The following is a 19,961-nucleotide window of genomic DNA, read 5'->3' as shown; positions in this document are numbered from 1 at the left end:
ATTTTGTTACAGTCAGTCTCGTGAGATCTGACTGCAGGCCATTCCTGATGTACTATTTCTAATATGAAAAGATATAAAATGCAGAGCTTGTGAAAAATTCAGAATCCCCAGGGATAAATGTTGAACTAATAACTACTCAATGGTAAAAAAAAAACATTATACAAATATATAATAAATGTATTGATATAGGGTGAAAAAGAAAAATTCCTATATAGTGTAAACTCGTATTGAAAAATGCCTGTGAAACAAAAACCAATAACAAGTCCATGATAGACAAGAAGTGCGACTAAAAACTCCTCTATTGAGTACTGTGAAATCTTATTTGAAAAGAACTTGAAGTGATGCCTCTTCAAATGATGATGAATATGGGTAAGCAAACTTCTCCATGTAGCATTTACAGATATGCATATACAACAACAAAGAGAATGGGTACACTTACCAAGGGAGTGGACACACACGCCGTATAGCGTTGGGTCAGACAGGCATTTATAGGCTTGTTATTGGTTTTCGTTCACAGGCATTTTTCAATATGAGTTTATACTAATTATGTATTTGTATAATGTTTTTTTTTCACAATTGAGTAACATTTATCCCTGGGGGTCACTCTGGGGATTCTGAATTTTTCACAAGCACTGCATTTTGTATCTTTTCATTTTATATACACAATTCACTATATTGTTGATGTTAGTTGCTGATTCTTATTGTCTTTTAGATTTACTAGTAGCGCAACTTTTTCTCACATATATTGTTTTACTGTTTCTAATATACTTCAGGCAGGTGATTCCGTTAGCTGCGGTGTATTTAAAAAAAAAAAAAATAATTATATATATATATATATATATATATATATATATATATATATATATATATATGTATATAGTCTCGTGTGTGTATGTATGTATGTATGTATGTATGTATGTATGTATGTATGTATGTATATATATATATATATATATATATATATATATATATATATATATCTCCACTGCATAGTTTAGCTAGATCTCACTGCAGACCGTTCCTGGTGTACTGTTTCTAATATTCTTCAGGCAGTGTACACAGTATACTGTGCCGTGCACCCCTAGTGCAGTTGCCTCTACTTTCCTGGTGGTGTACACAATACATATAGTGCGCCCATAGTTGTTATTAAACTTCTTTTGGTGTACACAGTACCGTGCACCCCTAGTGCAGTTGCTACTATTTTCCTGGTGGTGTACACAGTACACAATACGGTGTAGTATTTTTTTTACTAAACAAAATTTACAGCATGTCCGGAAGGCCACCAAGGAGAGACAGATGCTCAGAGGCCATTAAAAGAGTGCAAGCAGGGTCTGTGTATACAGTCAACAATGCTGGTCATAGACACGGTGCATCCTCTGCAGGTGGCCGTGGGGCACGCTTGTCCTTTTTTCCTCAGCTGGCCATGTTATTGAGCCACAATATGCAGAAGAATTGGTGGAATGGATAACAAAGCCTTCCTCATCCTCCTCATCCTCTGTCACCCAGGCTCAGAGTAGTTTGCCTGCCAAAGCAGCCTATTCCATCGGCTCCATGTCAACAGTCACTCTTTCCCTAGCCCCACCATCATGCATGGAGGAGTCCCCCAATAAGCAATGGTGTTGTGGCAACACCATCACTGCCTAAGGCCCAATTTTTCTGCTCCTGTTTAACAGGGGCATATAATTACAATTCTTGATATATTTCACAGCAGGGCCTGTTCTAGTGCCCACCAAGAGTAACTGTGAGAGCTTACAGTATTCTGGTACTACCAACACCTAAGGCCCAGGTTTCCACAGAGTGTATAGGGCAGGCTGTATAGTATATACAGGTGGTCCCCTATTTTCAAACATCTGACTAACAAACGACTCCTACTTACAAATGGAGGGAGACAGCAGGAAGTGAGAGGAAATCTACCCCAGGAAGGGAAATTCTCTCCTCTAAGAGTTAATATGGGAAAAAGGTGTCTGCCCACTGATGCTTTATCACCAATCCTTGTTTCAAAATCCAATTGTCATTGGGACAGAAAGTGAGGTGAAAACTTCTGAACAGGGGCACAGACAGCAAAACAAATGTTACAGGGGCGATGATAACTTTTCCCTATGTTATCCAAAAAGCTTAAAAATCTATTTTTTGGCTGGAGCTACACTTACAAAATGTACCTGTTCCAAATTACAATCAGATTCAACTGAAGAACAAACCTACAGTCCCTATCTTGTTTGTAACCTGGAGAGTCGCCTGTATGCTGCTGTTCAGAGTATATGGGGCCTGGGGGCCCCTCACCTTTTTTTTTTATTTGGGTACAGGTTTCCCCTTAATATCAATACCAGACTCAAAGTGCATGGTAATGGGCGGGGGAGGGGGGGGGGGGCAACATTACATTACAGCCACAAGCAGTTTTCAATTACTTTTATTCCTTTAGAAATGTCATTTTGTGAAGGGACGGTTCTAAATACGGGAAAAATGCGTCACTTTACAGGCATTTTATAGATAGCCCCCAGGCACGATATTTAAAGGAATATTTCACTTTTATTTTTTCACTTTAAGCATTATTAAAATCACTGCTCCTGAAAAAAACGTCAGTTAAAACCTTTTTTTGCATTGGTTGACGTTCCCTGGGGCAGGACCCAGGTCCCCAAACATTTTTTATAACAATAACTTGCATATTAGCCATTAAAATTAGCACTTTTGATTTTTCACGTTCGAGTCCCATAGACTTTAACGAGGTTCACGTGTTTGCACACATTTTTGGTCTGTTTGCATGTTCTGCCGCAAACCGAACAGGGGGGTCTTCGGCTCATCCATAGTGATGACCTACTACAATCAAAATGTGAATCTGATACCTCTAATAGTATATGACACAAACAAAAAAAGATCATAAAAATTTAAAAAAAAACTTCATAAGTAATATACACAAACCAAAGAAAATCCCCAAAGAGTCAAATCATTGTGATAAAACCAGAAAAGCTCAAAATATTGGGAAAATGCAGTTCTAAAGGTGGTGTGGGTGACGATCCACCTTAAACGTGCATGATACGTTCGCACTCACCAATGCTTGGGCACAAGATATCCATGTAGGCTACCGTTGCCATGCTCCTTTTATTAGTTGTCCACAGGGCTTAAACTACAGATTGCCTATTTCCAGCTGCCTAACCTTAACCCCTATCCCCACACCCCTCCAGCAACTTCTCCCTGTGGTACTTAACCTCCCTGGCGGTATGATTAGTTCTTGTTTTAGGTGCTGAAAGAGGTACAATTATTTTGCATGGAAATTTGGCATTTTATATTGTAGTCCTGTAATTCTTGGGACTAAGGCGGCGTACACACGGGCGGATTGTCTGCCCAACTAAGTTCGTCAGACAATCCGACAGACAGTCCGCTCAAACTTTTGAATGAACGGACTTGCCCACACACGGCACTTTTTGAGCGGACTAATACGGCAGACTAAGTTCGCCGTACTAAGTCCGCCCAACTTTTGAAATGAACGGACTCGCCCACACACACGGAGGAAAGTCCGCTCATTTCGAGCGCGTGTCAAGGTAGGCGCCGCCTGGAATGGACTTAAAGGGGAACCCCAACACCGAAAAAATCAGCGTGGGGGTCCCCCCAAAGTCCACAACAGACCCTTGTCCGAGCACGCTACCCGGCCGGCCAGGAAAGGGGGGCGAGCGAGCGCCCCCCCCCCCCTCCTGAGCCGTACCAGGCCGCGTGCCCTCAACATGGGGGGTGCCTTGGGGAAGGGGGGGCCGCGCGGCCCCCCCACCCCAAAGCACCTTGTCCCCATGTTGATGAGGACAAGGGCCTCTTCCCGACAACCCTGGCCGTTGGTTGTCGGGGTCTGCGGGCGGGGGGCTTATCGGAATCCGGGAGCCCCCTTTAATAAGGGGCCCCCGGATACCGGCCCCCCACCCTATATGAATGAGTATGGGGTACAATGTACCCCTACCCATTCACCTGTAAAATAAAAGTACCAAAAAAAACCACAACACACGAGATAAAATATTTTATTGCATAGCTCCGGGGGTCTTCCGTCTTCGGGGGTCTTGTCCCCCTCTTCGGTTCTTCTGCCGGGCCACCGCGCCTTCTTATAGCTCTTTTAGAGGCGGTGGCCCGGTCTTCTGTCGCCGCTGTCGCTGTCGCCACCTTCCGTTCTACTTCTTCTTCTTCTTCTTCTCCAGGAGATGTTGACACGACGCTCTCTCCGGCCGGAATGCCAGAGCCGCGCTGCGCGGCCACTTATATAGTGACAATGGGGCGATGTCACATGGTATATGTCACATGGGTTGGTCACATGGGTTGATGTCACATGAGGACTATGACATCGTAAGGGGGCGGGGTCACCATGTGACCAACCCATGTGACATATACCATGTGACACCGCCCCATTGTCACTATATAAGTGGCAGCGCAGCGCGGCTCTGGCATTCCGGCCGGAGAGAGCGTCGTGTCAACATCTCCTGGAGAAGAAGAAGAAGAAGTAGAAGAACGGAAGGCGGCGGCGACAGCGACAGCGGCGACAGAAGACCGGGCCACCGCCTCTAAAAGAGCTATAAGAAGGCGCGGTGGCCCGGCAGAAGAACCGAAGAGGGGGACAAGACCCCCGAAGTCGGGAGAAGAGGCCGGCGGCGGGGAGGAAGAAAGCCGGACTCCTCCGCTAGCAAAAGAGCTACAAGAAGATAGCGGAGGAGTCCGGCGAGAAGACCCTCGAAGACGGAAGACCCCTGGAGCTGTGCAATAAAATATTTTAACCGTGTGTTGTGTTTTTTTTTTGTACTTTTTTTCACAGGTGAATGGGTAGGGGTACATTGTACCCCATACTCATTCACATAGGGTGGGGGGCCGGTATCCGGGGGCCCCCTTATTAAACGAGGCTCCCGGATTCCGATAAGCCCCCCGCCCGCAGACCCCGACAACCAACGGCCAGGGTTGTCGGGAAGAGGCCCTTGTCCTCATCAACATGGGGACAAGGTGCTTTGAGGTGGGGGGGCCGCGCGGCCCCCCCTTCCACAAGGCACCCCCCATGTTGAGGGCACGCGGCCTGGTACGGCTCAGGGGGGGGCGCTCGCTCGCCCCCCTTTCCTGGCCGGCCGGGTAGCGTGCTCGGACAAGGGTCTGTTGTGGACTTTGTGGGGACCCCACGCCGATTTTTTTCGGCGTTGGGGTTCCCCTTTAAGTCCATACCAGGCGGCGGGGCCCGCGACGTCTCCTTCGCGGGCCCCGCCTACCTGGAGACGCGCTCGAAATTAGCAGACTTTTCTCCGGGCGGGAAAAGTCCGCTCATTTCGAAAGTACAGCGGACTGGCACACACACGGGCGGACTGTCCGCTCAAACCAAGTTTGGACGGACAGTTTTACGGAAATTCCGTAAGACTTTGTTCGTCAGACAGTCCGCTGAAAAAGTCTGCTGAAGCCCACACACGAGCGGACTGTCCCGTGTGTACGCGGCCTAACTCTCTTAAATCTGTTCAAACTAGAGTCTAGCAGACATCCCGGATATGATAAAGTTTATAATATAATAAAGAATAATAAAAATTATTCAATAATGTAATCAAATCCTAAAACACTGAAAAAAGGACACTTTCTGGTTGCTATGGACAATCTCCAAATTTCAGGCAGAAAAAACAGTATTTATAATATAAAAGTGCATGCAGGGCATTGCACAGACCGCTTTGGACAAAGGGGGTGTGTAATTTTTTTTATACAGTACTGTAATCTGTAAGATTACAGTACTGTGTGTGTTTTGTGTCTTTTTACTTTTTTTAATTTGGCGCTGATCTCCGCTCCCGTGCACCGTAACATCGCAGGGAACGGAGCTTGGCGCCATTCGGGCACTGTGTGAATCGAGCAGAGGACAGCCTGTATTGCTTTGCCATCCAGCAGCCCGAACGGCTAAACAAATGCTGCTTGGTGCAGAAAGGCAAAGATAACTGTAACTAGTAAACATTTTGAAATCTCCTTGTGAGTCTGATATCAGCTCTTCTAGACTAGAAACTTCATAGGGCAGTGGTTCTCAACCTCAGTCCTCTAGTACCCCCATTAGGCCATGTTTTGGGAACATCCCTTAGATAAAATAGCTCTGTACCATGTCATTGATATTGATTTAAAGTAGCTATGCAAAGTAAAGTAAAGCCTGAAAATGTGGCCTGTTGGGGGGGGGGGGGGGGGTACTTGAGGACTGAGGCTGAGCACCACTGTCATATGGGATCAAGGTCATTACCAACTGCAACCCCACTAACCCTTAATGATAGATTACTGGATCTGCCTTATCCTCACATGCCTACTTCTTTTCTGTTTAATTTGTCTCAACAGCCTCCCTAGGAACCCCACCTCCAAGATCCACAGAAACCATGTGCAATTCTACACTGATCAGCCATAACTTCATGGCCACTCACTTAATATTGAGTAGGTCCCTCTTTTGTCATAGAAACAGCCCTGACCCATCAAATTATGGAGGTCACTAGATCTGAAGATATTCTGTGGTATCTGGCATATGCAGTCCTGTAAGTTTTAATGTGTCTACATGGATCGGACTGTTTTTTTCCAGTACATTCCACAAATCCTAAAACACTAAGCACCAAATTAAGTAAAAAAATACCCCCAAAACTGTTTAAAAAAAATTGATGTAGGGTTCCCCGTAAGAACCATACCAGGCCCTTAGGTCTGGTATGGATTTTAAGCGGAACTCCATGCCAAAAAAAAATAAAATTGGCATAGGGTCCCCTCCCCAAATTCATACCAGACCCTTATCCGTGCAAGCTGGCTGGCAGGCCAGGAAGGGGGGGGGGGGGGGGGGCTGACGATTAAGCGGCCCATTCCCCTCCAGAACCATATCATAATTATTTTTGGGTATGTTGTGACAATTGTTGGTATTGCATGTATATTTCTGCATTTCCTCCCCTTTTCTTACGAAGTAATTTACTTTTCTCTGTTTATCCTCTCTTCAAGACACACATTAGGGCTAGAAAAGCCAATGCTTATTTTGACCACCTTAAATGTTTGAATATCAAGTCTTCCACATCCTGTTGTATTGCCTCAACATTCTCGATACACAAAGATTTTCATGGATGCCAAGTGTTTAGTGAGTTCAGCCATCTGACGAAGACTGTCTGCAGTAAATGTCTCCTATATTTAATTTTTGGCTGTTCTTAGTACAATTACAAATACTTCCAAACAGACAGGGACAAGCCTTCCTGAAAGTTAAAAGCTTTCATCTGACTTATGCAGCTTCCGCATCACAACAAGCCGTAGTTTTGGTATTGTGATCCTATCTGAAGATGAATTTGATTATCTAGAGTTTTTTTTTCCAAAGAGAATTTCTATTTATGGTCCCCTGAGAACTGTTTATTGTGTCCTTGCTTCTTCCCCCAAAATAATTCAGACCAACCCCCCCCCCCCCCCATTTTGGGCACAATACCTTAAAGAGGTTTTTCACTCGGGGGGGGGGGTGTTTGGGTGGTGGCTATTAAAAGTCAGCAGCTACAAAACCTATATCTTCTGACTTAATAAAAGGACATTTACCTATCCAGGGATACCGCTCTGTCTTTACCTGGGCTAGTTCCTCATTAGACTTTGGATTCCCAGTGTTGGCATAGTAACTGGTGGCTGTTTACAGCTGCTCATATTTGAGCTACGCTGCACCTTGTGAATGGCCCCGCAGTCTTCTGGGACTTGTGATATGAAGACTGCAGGGAGGGGGTAGAGAAGAACTTCCACTTCCCACCTAGGTGATCTGAGTGCTGGTGGGAGCGGATGTCTGTAAAAAAAAAAATAGTTCCACCTGTGTGCCCCCCCCAACCAAACCAAGCTGTAAACTGCAGACGTGTCCTAAACAGTCCCCTAAGGCCCAGCATGTACACTTTGATATAAAAAAAAAACAAAAAAAAAATTATTTAAATTGGAGTGCAACAGTAAATGTGACGTGATATAATCTTTAAAGTTGATTGCTACAAATCAATTACACATACACCCTACCTAATGACTAAAAATTGTCTCCTATATTCAGGCCAGGAATCGAGGTCTCAGGAAGGGATAGTTACCATTACAAAATTGGAGTCAGAATAGCCATGGTTGCCTAGTCTCCTTCATTGCTAGGATATAGACAGCTATTTCTGCCTAGGGCCCTTTATTGTTAGGCTGAAGGTGGCTATTGCTGCCTAGGGTCCTCCATTGCTAGGGTACAGGTGGCTATTACTGTCTAGCATCCTTTGTTGCTAAAACACAGGCAGCTATTGCTGTCCAGAGTCTTTTATTTGGTAGGACTCAGGTGGCTATTGCCATGTAACACTCTTCCTTGCTAGTATTCAGATGGCAATTGCATGTAGAATCCCTCGTTGCTGGGACGCAGCTCCTGCCACCTATTGCCCTTCATTGCTAGAATGCAGGTGGCTATTGTTTCCCAGCATTATTTGTTACTAGCACATTTGTGCTGTATATATGTAAATATTTGCACAAACATTTACATGCATACATTACATTATATACATCCATGGATGCAGATTTTTGTATTTTGAAATTACAGGTTTGAACACAGAGCATGTTTACTGATCTTTATACAGCTGTGTACACAGGCCCAAAGCTCAAATCCTCCAAAAAAAGAGAGGAAAACACAGAATATTATTTTTGTGGTCACGTGCATGAGCCCTAACAGTAAACCATGGGCAGATATCCTTTTATAAGTGGTGGTGGCAACTCCTTAAAAAAATACAACACAGCCCTATGAGCTGTATGATATCCTATCATTGTTTTCAGACACTTTCACTCCTTCTGTAAATGTTTCCCAGAACATATACCTGATAATTACAGCCCTGATCAGAGGTCTGCAGGAACAACTTGTGTGGTGTGCCTGATGAAGTTTCAATTCCACTTATCTGATTATAGCAATAAAGATTGTAGAGTGAGTCAAGACAGCAGATAGGGATTTAGATAAATATCCAGTCCTACCAGCCGCACCCTGAGCAACTTTTTCCCTAAGATAGCAAATCCTGGAGCTTAAGCTAACCATATAATATACAATTTTCTTGAACAATTTTGCTTTAGATTTTTCTGAAACCATATAATATAGGTCAAACCTAAACACTTTCAATTTGTATGCAATTAGGTAGGTACACTACATAGTTAAAGGCAAATCTAAAGGAAATTGAATTAGAAATATGTACAATGTGTGGCCAACCTATGCATTTTTATTGCTTTTTGCATTTGCAGATTTGCACTACAGTCCATCAATCATGGTTTCCTATGGAACACGTTCTGTAGTGCAAATCTGCAAAATGCAAAAAGCACTAAAAATGCATAGGTGTGAATCCAGCCTTAGGGTCCTTTCACACAGGACGGATCCGTGATGATCCGCCCCGTGAATATTCGCTTGCTCAGCGGGCATTGCTCCATCAATCCCCGCTGAGCAGGAAGATGACAGGTCTTTCTCTGTGCAGGGACGGACCTGTCAGAGCGCCGCTCTCCCCTATGTTGGATCGGATGAGGAAGGACCACAGAGTCCCTTGTCACCTGGTCCGATCTGCAGATGGATGGAAAAGTAGGTTTTTCCTCCGTCACACTTTTTCTGATTGGAGCGAGTCGGATGTCAGAGGACGTGTCGCCGCTGATATCCGACGCTCCATAGAGATCTAAAAACTCAGACTCAGAGGTCTAAAAAAAAACTGACAGGCGGACCTGAACGGATCGTTCTTGTGAAAGAGGCCTTACACAGAATCCTTCTACGGAGCAATGTCATTCTGATTGCACCCAGGGAAGGATTTCCCTGGCTTCTAAAGGCTTTGAAACTAAATGTACAATGTCTGTAAAACCGAACAATTCATTTCTCTTATTTACTTAAATATACCATTGAAAGTGCTTCATTAGATCTGTTTTACATGTGCAAAAATGTCTGTTTACTTTGTCATAAATCTTATGAGCTGATACATTCCTGTGCTCTTTGCTGTGCAGTGCAGAGTAGTTATGGAAATGCTGACGGAGAAGAAGATGAGGAGGGAGCTGTGTGCTCTGTAATGCACCAGAAATGCGCTAGACATGGCTGACACCAAGGGGTTGATTTACTAATACTGGTGAGTGCAAAATCAAATGCACCTGTGCATGGTAGCCAATTAGCTTCTAACGTCAGCTTGTTCAATTAGACTTAGGCTACTTTCACACTGAGGCGTTGCGGGCCCTGGCGATAAAGCGGCACTATATTTAGCGGTGTTTTACCATTGTTTTAGCCGCGCTATGCGGCCGCTAGTGGGGCCGTTTTAACCCCCGCTAGTGGCCAAAAAAGGGTTAAAACCGTCCGCTACAGCAGCGCTTTTCAGGCGGGTTCTGTTATCCTGACTGGGCATCATATGACGTCCTTCAGGATAACAGCCAACGCGCACATCTCAGCGATCGGTGGTGTGGCGTGTCAGTCTGACACATCGCTACACTGATCTTGGTAAAGATGTAAACAGGAAAAATCTATCAGCTTTTCCTCAATTGCGTCTGACAGAGGTAAGTAGAGGAGAGCTGATCGGCGGCTCTCCTGACAGGGGAGGTCTGCGCTGATTGTTTGATGCCCACACTAGAACACCAGGGAAGCCCACAGGAGAACCAGGGAAGTGTGCAACATGTGGATGGCCAGGTATGTACCCCATGGCCATCCACATGTGCAAATGATAGCCCAATCTGTGCCAATCAGTGCCCACAAATGGGCACTGACTGGCACCATCATGTACCAAATAAAATCAGTGATGCCCAGCAATTCCACCCATCAGTGTCATCAGTGCCACCTATTAGTCTCCAGCAGTGCCGCCTTTGAGTGCCACCCATAAGTACCCATCAGTGGCGCTTATGAGTGCCCATCAGTGCTGCCTATGAGGGCCCAGCGCCACCTATGAGTGCCCATCAGTGCTGCATACCAGTACCCCCATCAGTGCCTATCAGTGCCAACTATCAGTGCCCATCAGTACCGCCTATCAGTGCCCATCAGTGCCACCTCATGAGTACCCAACTGCCCATCAGTGCAACCATATCAGTGTCCGTCATTGAAGAAGAAAACATACTTATTTACAAGAAATGTTAACAGAAACAAAGAAAAACGTGGTTTTTTTCAAAAGTTTAATTTTTTTTTATTTGTTGCGCAAAAAAATTAAAATTGCAGAGGTAATCAAATCCCACCAAAAGAAAGCTCTGTTTGGGGGAACAAAATTATAAAAAATGTGTTTGAGTACAGTGTTGTATGGCCGCGCAATTGTTATTCAAATTGCTGAAAGCTGAAAATTGGCTTTGGCAGTAAGGTGTCTAAGTGCCTGGTATGGAAGTGGTTAAAGTCCGAACGTGTGTATGAGGTTTTAGACTCACCAATTACAGGACCTGAAGTCCTATAGTTACATAGTACATGAGGTTGAAAAAAAGACACAAGTCCAACCTATGTGTGTGATTATATGTCAGTATTACATTGTATATCCCTGTATGTTGTGGTCGTTCAGGTGCTTATCTAAAGGCCCATACAGACGATCGGACTTTTCAACAACAACGGTCCAACGGACCTGTTTTATCGGACAATTGTTGGTTTTTCAACGGACAAATGTTTGTTGTGCATGCTCTCAAACTTTTCAACAACAAATGTACGATGGGGGATAATCCAATTGTGTGTACACAAGTCCATCCGTCTAAAGTCCAAAGTACAAACACGCATGCTTAAAACCAATGCTAAATATCAGCCAACAATAGCAGAAGTTGCCCAAAGGGTGGCGGTAAAGAGCTGAAAAACCACGTGGTTTGGTGAAAGTTGACTGAAACTGTTCTGCCGTGTGTATGCAGAACAAGTTCACAGCCAACGCCCCTTCGACAAAAATCCACTGAAAAAGTCTGATGGAAGTCCGATCGTGTGTAAGAGGCTTTACAGTGTCTTGAATGCTCCTCGCTGAAACCACCTCCTATGGAAGGGAATTCCACATCCTTGTCGCTTTTACAGTAAAGAACCCCACGTAGTTTAAGGTTAAACCTCTTTTATTCTAATTTTAATGAGTGGCAATGTGTCCTAATAAACTCCCTTCCACGGAAAAGTTTTATCCCTATTGTGGGGTCACCACCAGTATGGTATTTGTAAATTTAAATCATATCCCCTCTCAAGCACCTCTTCTCCAGAGAGAATAAGTTCAGTGCTCACAACCTTTCCTCATAACTAGGGATGGCCGAACTGTTCGCATGGCGGTCGTTTTGTGGCGAATTTGGCGTGTTCGCCGATTCGCCCGATTGGCAGACTATTGCCGCTGTTCGCCCGGCGGACATATGTGTTTACAGTGTGAAAGAACTTTGACCCATGATGACACATCCATCATGGTGTACAGGACAGCCAATTGAGACATTTCAGCACATGGACAATTGGACATTCCTTCTACCTTATAAATAGACCTGATCTGGCGCCTATTTTACATTCTGTCTTATGTCATTGTAGGGAGAGGTTGCTGTGTGCAGCAGGGAGAGACTGTAGTGACACAAATCGCTAGCTGTTAGGTCCACAAAAGTCCTTTTAAGGAATGGTATAGGTGTAGTACAGTATATAGGGTTCAGTGCACTACTGTGCTGGTGATTGCAGCAGCCTGTCTTTTGTCAGTGTAGGGAGGGACAGGACGCTGTGTGCAGCAGGGACAGTCAGTTTAATCACTAGCTAGCTATTACTATTAGGTCCAAAAAGGTCCTTTTAAGGACTGGTATAGGTGTACAGTATATAGGGTTTTGGTGCACTGCTGTGCTGGTGATTGCTGATACTTTCTTCCAAATATAGAAAGAATATTATACTTGACTGCTATCCTATTCTGCAGCAGTCTTTTATCAGTGTAGGGACTGAGGTACAGTCTGCAAATCACAAGCTACTAGGTCCACAAAGGTTCTTGTAAGGACTGGTATAGGTGTACAATCTATAGGGTGCTGGTGCAGGGCTGTGCTGCAGATTACTGCCCTATTCTGCAGCAGTCCTTTATCAGTGTAGAGACTGAGGGACAGTCTGCAAATCACTAGCTACTAGGTCCAAAAAGGTCCTTGTAAAGACTGGCATAGGTGTACAATATATAGGGTGTTGGTGCAGGGCTGTGCTGCAGATTACTGCTGGTTTCTGCAGCAGTCTTTTATCAGTGTAGGGATTGAGGCACAGTCTGCAAATCACTAGCTACTAGGTCCACAAAGGTCCTTGTAAGGACTGGTGTAGGTGTACAATATATAGGGTGCTGGTGCAGGGCTGTGCTGCAGATTACTGACCTATTCTGCAGCAGTCCTTTATCAGTGTAGGGACTAAGGGACAGTCTGCAAATCACTAGCTACTAGGTCCACAAAGGTCCTTGTGAGAACTGGTATAGGTGTACAATATATAGGGTGCTGGTGCACTGCTGCTGACTGCTGCCCTATTCTGCAGCAGTCTTTTATCACTGTAGGAACTGAGGTACAGTCTGCAAATCACTAGCTACTAGGTCTAAAAAGATCCTTGCAAGGACTGGTATAGGTGTACAATATATAGGGTGCTGGTGCAGGGCTTTGCTGCAGATTACTGCTGGTTTCTGCAGCAGTCTTTTATTAGTGTAGGGACTGAGGTACAGTCTGCAAATCACTAGCTACTAGGTCCACAAAGGTCCTTGTAAGGACTGGTATAGGTGTATTATTTGGTGTGCAGTATATAGGTGTGTAATACACGTATAAAATACTTGCACATATAGAAAGCATATTATAGTGCACTTCCACTGTGCAGCATTGTGACTGCTGAGCGGTTCTGCAGCGATATTACAAAGAGTGACAAACGCAATAAAAAAAAAGTATTCTAACTGGTGTGATAGAAGTGATGAAGTGGGGTGTTATATACCTTCTTCCACATACATACTGCACTTCTCTAGAGACTTTTGTCACAGGGTCATTTAAAAAATGACAGGCAGAGGAAGAGTCAGGCCCTTCCGCAGGGGTGGTAGGGGTAGGGCAGGAGCAACAGGCTTGAGCCAAAGTGGCAAATTGCAGAAGGTGCGTGCGATTACGTCAAAGGACGCACCAGACTTGTTTGAGTGGCACACTCAGCCTTACTCTTCTGCATCCTCCTCATCCTCTCGATCTGCACCCTCTTCTTCACTCTCTGCAATGTGCACCCCCAAAGACACTACCACCATATACCTTCCGCTTGAGTCACAGGAAATATTTTTCGATCCATAGCAAGACATTTCCGATGCGCAGCCACTCTTGGCATTGGATCAGGAAGAGGAGGTAGACTAGCAACAACCGCCACTCCGCAGTCTGACGACAGTACCCAGATCAGCCCAAGGATGAGGTTGGTCCCCGGTGTTGCTGCCTACTCCGAGATCTCTACTTATAGCGGTGGGGAAGGTGACGTTGATGATGACGTGTCTAGTGATGTCACGTGGGTGCCCACAAGAGAGGAAGAGGAGGGGAGTTCAGAGGGAGATATGGACCAGCAGATAGGGAGAAGAAGCAGGAAGAACTTACATTGCACAGGAGGGACAAAGCAGACTGCGAATGTATCAGGAGCGAGGCATCAACCACGTACGGTCACATCTGGTGCTCCCAGGATGCCGGCACATGGCTCCGCACTGTGGGCTTTTTTTTAACGTGTCCGCTGCTGACAATAGTGTTGCCATCTGCAATCTTTGCAGTCAACGCATAAGTCGCGGTAAGCCCAACACTCACCTAGGGACGACCGCCTTAAGAAGGCACATGAGCTGCCATCACCGAGCCCAGTGGGAGCAACGGAACCCACAAAGCCACACTCCAGGCTCTTACCATCCATCCTCGTCTTCTACTTCTCCTCGCAATTGTCCTCCACTCCACCTTCCATCATGCCATCCTCACTTTTTCTGCAAAAAGGCAGGCTTCAGTGGGCCAAATGTTTGAGCGTAAAAAAATGATGATGCCGGATAACCCTCTTGCCCAACGGTTGACGGCTGGCTTGTCAGAACTGATAGCCCGCCAACTACTACCATATGAACTGGCAGACTCGGATGCCTTTTGAAAATTTGTGGCCATTGGAACACCACAATGGAAGGTCCCAGGAAGGAAGTATTTCTCACAGAAGGGCATCCCAGAGCTATATTGCCATGTTCAGCGGCAAGTGAATGTACATCTAACCATAGACACGTGGTCTAGCAAACACAGGCAGGGAAGGTATATCACTTTTACTGCCCACTGGGTGAACCTTCTGACGGCTGTCAAGCATGTAACCCGTGGCACCCGTGTAGATTTGGTTTTACCACCACAGATTGCATGCAGGCCTGGCTCTTCTCCTCCTCCTACTCCATCCTCCACCCTCTCGTCCTCGGCTGACTCCTCCTTTTCCACTGCTAGCATCTCTTCCGCTGTGCCACCCAAGCTCCCCAGAACCTATTCGACATGCCAGGTGAGACGTTGCCATGCTGTGCTGCGTCTGTTGTGCCTGGAAACCAAAAGCCACACTGGCCTTGCACTCCTTTCAGCTTTGCGTTCACAGGCAGATCAGTGGCTAACACCGCTCAATTTTGACAGTTGGTAAAGTGGTGTGTGACAACGATGCCAATCTGCTTAGCGCATTGAAACAGGGCAAAATTACACACGTGCCATGCATGGCACACGTCTTAAACTTGGTCGTGCAGCGATTCGTTGTCAAATACCCTGGGGTCCAGGACATCTTGCGGCAGGCAAGGAAAATCCTGGCCCATTTCAGAAGATCTTACACGGTCATGGCTTGCCTTGCTGACATTCAGCAGTGACACAATCTGCCGGTCAGATGTCTTATTTGCGATTGCCTGACGCGATGGAACTCAACCTTCTATATGCTTGATAGGCTGCTCCAGCAGAAACATGCACTTAACGTCTACCTGTACAAACTCTGCGGCAGAAACGGTTCTGGGGAGCTGGGGTTTATTTCACCGCACCAGTGGCTGCTCATGCGCAACGCATGCAGACTTCTGCGGCCATTTGATGAGATCACCAAACTGGTCAGTCGCAGCCATGGCGCCATCAGTGACATGGTACCTTATGCCTTCTTTATGGAGCATGCATTGCGTCGTGTCATTGATCAAGCCGTGGAGGAGCAGGAGCGGGAAGATGAGGAAGTCGCAATGCTGGATGAATTCCCAGAGGGGGCTACTCTATCTGAGACAAGTCAACAACAGGAGTCTAAAGAGGAGTCAGAGGAGGATGGTGCGGGGCGGATGAGGAGGAGCAAGAAGAGCATGCTTTAAACCTTTCTGGGATCCCTGTTGTTGTGCGTAGATGGGGAGAGGAGAACGAGGAGGACGACATTATCCTGGATGATGAGCAGAAGCCAGGCCACTTTTATGACTTGTCATAAATGGGTCCCCGTTCCCCCCTCCCCCTTGAAAGGTGCCAAATGTGACACTGGAGGGGAGGAGGAAGCATATAAGCAAAAGGTCCACTTTTGGGTGAAACTCCACTTTAATGTCCATAACCTGGGCACAGGTGCGCTTTAAAGTGGATCTATCATTAAATTTGAAATTTCATATTCAGTAAAATATCGACATCAATAAAGCACATGCCTGAATTAACAAATCACATTATTTTGAGTAAAAAGGCTGTAATTGCACCTTCCAACTGAAATGTTTGAGATGCTTGTTTGGCTGTTCCTGGTCCGGGAGCTGAGATGCATACTCAGGGCCTCTCCTCTCCTCCCTGTCCATCACTGGGGGACTGGGTGGGCCTCCCTGGGTGCATCAGCGTCACGCCCCGTGCCGAGTGCATGGCATCACCTCGGGCTGTGTTGATTGCATTTTCAGCGTACGTTGGGTACCCCCCAGGCGCTGGTGGCTTCTGCGTCAGCGGTCCTGGTGAGAATGCCCTACCCCAACATGCCCAACGTGACATTGGGGGCATCATGCATTGTGGCGAGGGTGGATATACATTGTAGTCATGTGGGAAGCAATGGATTCCCATTTCATGCTGCACACCCTTCGGAACACACATGCCTTTTCACTTCTCTCTGGGTTCTTTCTGTCCCTTGGTCTCTCTCTTCCATCTGAGTTCTTTTTGTCCCATGGTCACCTTAGGTAGTTCCTGATTCTATGGACAGGTTAGGTCTGTCGCGATCCCAGGATATTTTCACTGTATCGCTTTTTGTCTTTTTTGGTATGCGGTTCTCTGGTGGTTTTCTAACACAATTTCTTCTGCTTTCCCTCACCTCTTTCCTTCACATTCACCTCACTAGTACATAGGCTGTATACCCCATTGCAAGTCACACTTCACTGACTACACAATTTTCCATTAATTTAGATATTGGTGCTGCTCCCAGGCACCATCATGTAGTTCACTATGGACATCCTTCATTTATCCTTTCTTCCCCCCAGAGTGTGGAGTTGTCCGCCTTGGCTGCCCATGGGTTCATGTCCCCTCAGCTCCTGACTGGGACATTTTCCAGCCTTCCTCAACTTCCAGTTCTCAGCATTTCATGACCTATTGCAGAGCTGATATGTAAGTAATTTTTAAGGTGTCTGGCTCTTTTTCCTCCCCCTTATCCTCATTTTATTGATTTAAGTGATTTGGAATATATTTCATATTTTTTGTAGCTATGCATTCTGCATTTGCGTCTGAAGAAGTGGAACTTTATCCACGAAACGCGTAAAGCTTTTAAATGCTGTTTTTTTTTACCACAAATGTGTTTACATCCCATCCTATACATGGATTTCATTCATCATGTATAATAATGGAATTTTAATTATTGTCAATTATGCACATCAGCTCGTCATATTTGCAGAGTACCATGTCCCATGTGCAATTTATGGATAAACTTTTGTAATATTGTGGAATAACTTTCAATTGTGCAAATATACATCTCCCAACCTCCACTCTTCTTATTATTCTTCTTACATATTGAGAAATCAAAGACGAGGAAATCCGATGGATTTTGTGGCCGGAATGTCCGACCATGTGTATGGAGCATTACAGGTTTTCTTCTAAGATTGCCCTGTATTTGGATCCATCCATTTTCCCATCAACTCTGACCAGCTTTTCTGTCCTTGCTGAAGAAAAGCATCCTCACAACATGATGCTGCCACCGCCATGTTTCATGGTGGGGATGGTGTCTTCAGGTTGATGTGGAGTGTTAGTTTTCCGCCACACATATTATTTTGCTTTTAGGTCAAAAAGTTAAATTTTGGTCTCATCTGACCAGAGCACCTTCATCCACATGTTTATTGTGTCCCCGACATGGCTTCTCGAAAACTGAAAACTGGACTTCTTATGGATTTCTTCTTGCCACTCTTCCATAAAGACCAGATTTGTGGAGTGCACAACTAATAGTTGTCTTCTGGAGATTCTCCCACCTGAGCTGTGGATCTCTGCAGCTCCTCCAGACTTATTATGGTAATCTGCTTCTCTGATTAATGGTCTCCTTGCCCTGCCTGTCATTTAAGGTGGATGGCCATATCTTGGTAGGATTGCAGTTGTGCCATACACTTTCCATTTTTGGATGATGGATTGAACAGTGCTCCGTGAGATGTTCAAAGCTTGGTATATTTTTTTATAACCTAACCCTGCTTTTAACTTCTCCACAACTTTATCTCTGATGTGTTCCTTGGCCTTCGTGATGCTGTTTGTTCACTAAGGTCCGCAAATAAACCTCTGAGGGCTTCACAGAACAGCTGTATTTATACTGAGATTAAATTACATACAGGTGGACTCTATTTACTAATTATTTGACTTCTGAAGTCAATTGGTTTCATTCGATTTTAGTTAGGGGAGTCAGAGTAAAGGAGGCTGAATACAAATGCATGCCACACTTTTCAGATATTTATTTGTATTCATTCCACTTCACAATTATGTGCCACTTTGTGTTGGTCTATCACATAAAATCTCAATAAAATACATTTACGTTTTTAGTTCTAACATGACAAAATGTAGAAAATGTCAAGGGGTATGAATACTTGTTGAAGGTACTGTACAATTTAAGGTTCAGGGAAGCAGACATTGCAGAATTTCTCAGTACATGGTTCACTTTAGTGGTTATCATGAAGGCTGACTCTCCTATTCAAAAATCAGGTTCACTAAGAACATGATAAAACAAACTGCAAAATCTTCAGAGAAATAAAAGGTACAGAGATACAAAAAAGGTTTTCTAAAAAGCTTGCACTTTCACCCAAAGGGGATTCGGAGCTTATGGCCAATTTGAACGTTCCATGGAATAAAATATGTTTAAAATAATAACAAAAATAATAAGTACTTACTTTGTTCTTAAATATCAGAAGTCAGAACCTTCATTTTCAATCCAGAAACTGGAGTCTATTGAAAGAAAACACTTCATAAAGGAGTCTCTACTTGGATTCCAAGGTCCAACTTTCAGGTGGAGAAATAAATAAAATGAAACAAATAATAATAAATGAAAACAATGAAAATAGTACAAGTATCAGCTAAAATACTGTACAGATCCACATATATCATACAATGTCGAGACAGTTCAGTAAACTGAATGTTCCCTATAGGATGATTAAGAGGTATGCTAAATAGGTACTAGTTATAAACAAAGATGTAGAAAAAAAATAAATAAAGTTTGTCTATAACACAGTAAGCCATACATTTTTTTTTAGACTTTGTTCTTTTTTTATAATAAGGCAGTTACAATGTTTATGATTAACTAGAGATATCATGTCTATTCACCTATTTGGAGGTTTTCATGTTTTATTGTTACAGAACATTGAATCATAGGTGAATATAATTATTATCCTTCTTTTTTTTCACGGATCAAACAAATAGACTCTTGTCACACTGCTAACATATCTTTGCTAGCAAGAACAATACTCTAGGCTTCCAATTCCAAACAAAAACATAAATTAATGTTTCCTTAGTATGAAGTATTGTACTGAGAAAAATTATTTTATATTGGAATGCAGGCCGCACCTACCCTCCCCGAATACCAAAACTTATATAGCCTATTTAAATAATAACTCAATACACTTATTGGCAAAGAATTGGCCGCTGCGCTTTTATTGGTATATTCAAATCAATAAATAAATAATCAT

At 44.4% G+C, this 19,961-nt stretch overlaps 1 protein-coding gene across 4 annotated transcripts in view; it reads right to left on the bottom strand.

The window, feature by feature from the left end:
• LOC143943351 (NACHT, LRR and PYD domains-containing protein 3-like) overlaps positions 1 to 19,442 on the bottom strand; it is a 465,848-nt gene extending 446,406 nt beyond the window's left edge. For 3 of the 4 annotated variants that reach the window (XM_077465070.1, XM_077465069.1, XM_077465071.1), the window contains exon 1: positions 19,170 to 19,441. The gene's annotated coding sequence lies outside the window, so the exon portion shown is untranslated. Of the gene's footprint in view, positions 1 to 19,169 lie in introns of all 4 variants that reach the window. The other variant, XM_077465072.1, reaches the window with a different exon arrangement.
• Positions 19,443 to 19,961: the final 519 nt, after the last annotated feature.

The sequence above is a fragment of the Lithobates pipiens genome, unplaced genomic scaffold, assembly GCF_037356315.1.
Source record: "Lithobates pipiens isolate NorthernLeopardFrog02 unplaced genomic scaffold, aLitPip1_a1.2 Scaffold_30, whole genome shotgun sequence".
Classification (NCBI taxonomy): Eukaryota; Metazoa; Chordata; class Amphibia; order Anura; family Ranidae; genus Lithobates; species Lithobates pipiens.
Note: the sequence above shows the minus strand (reverse complement) of the source record. Positions and strands in the feature narration are given on the sequence as shown.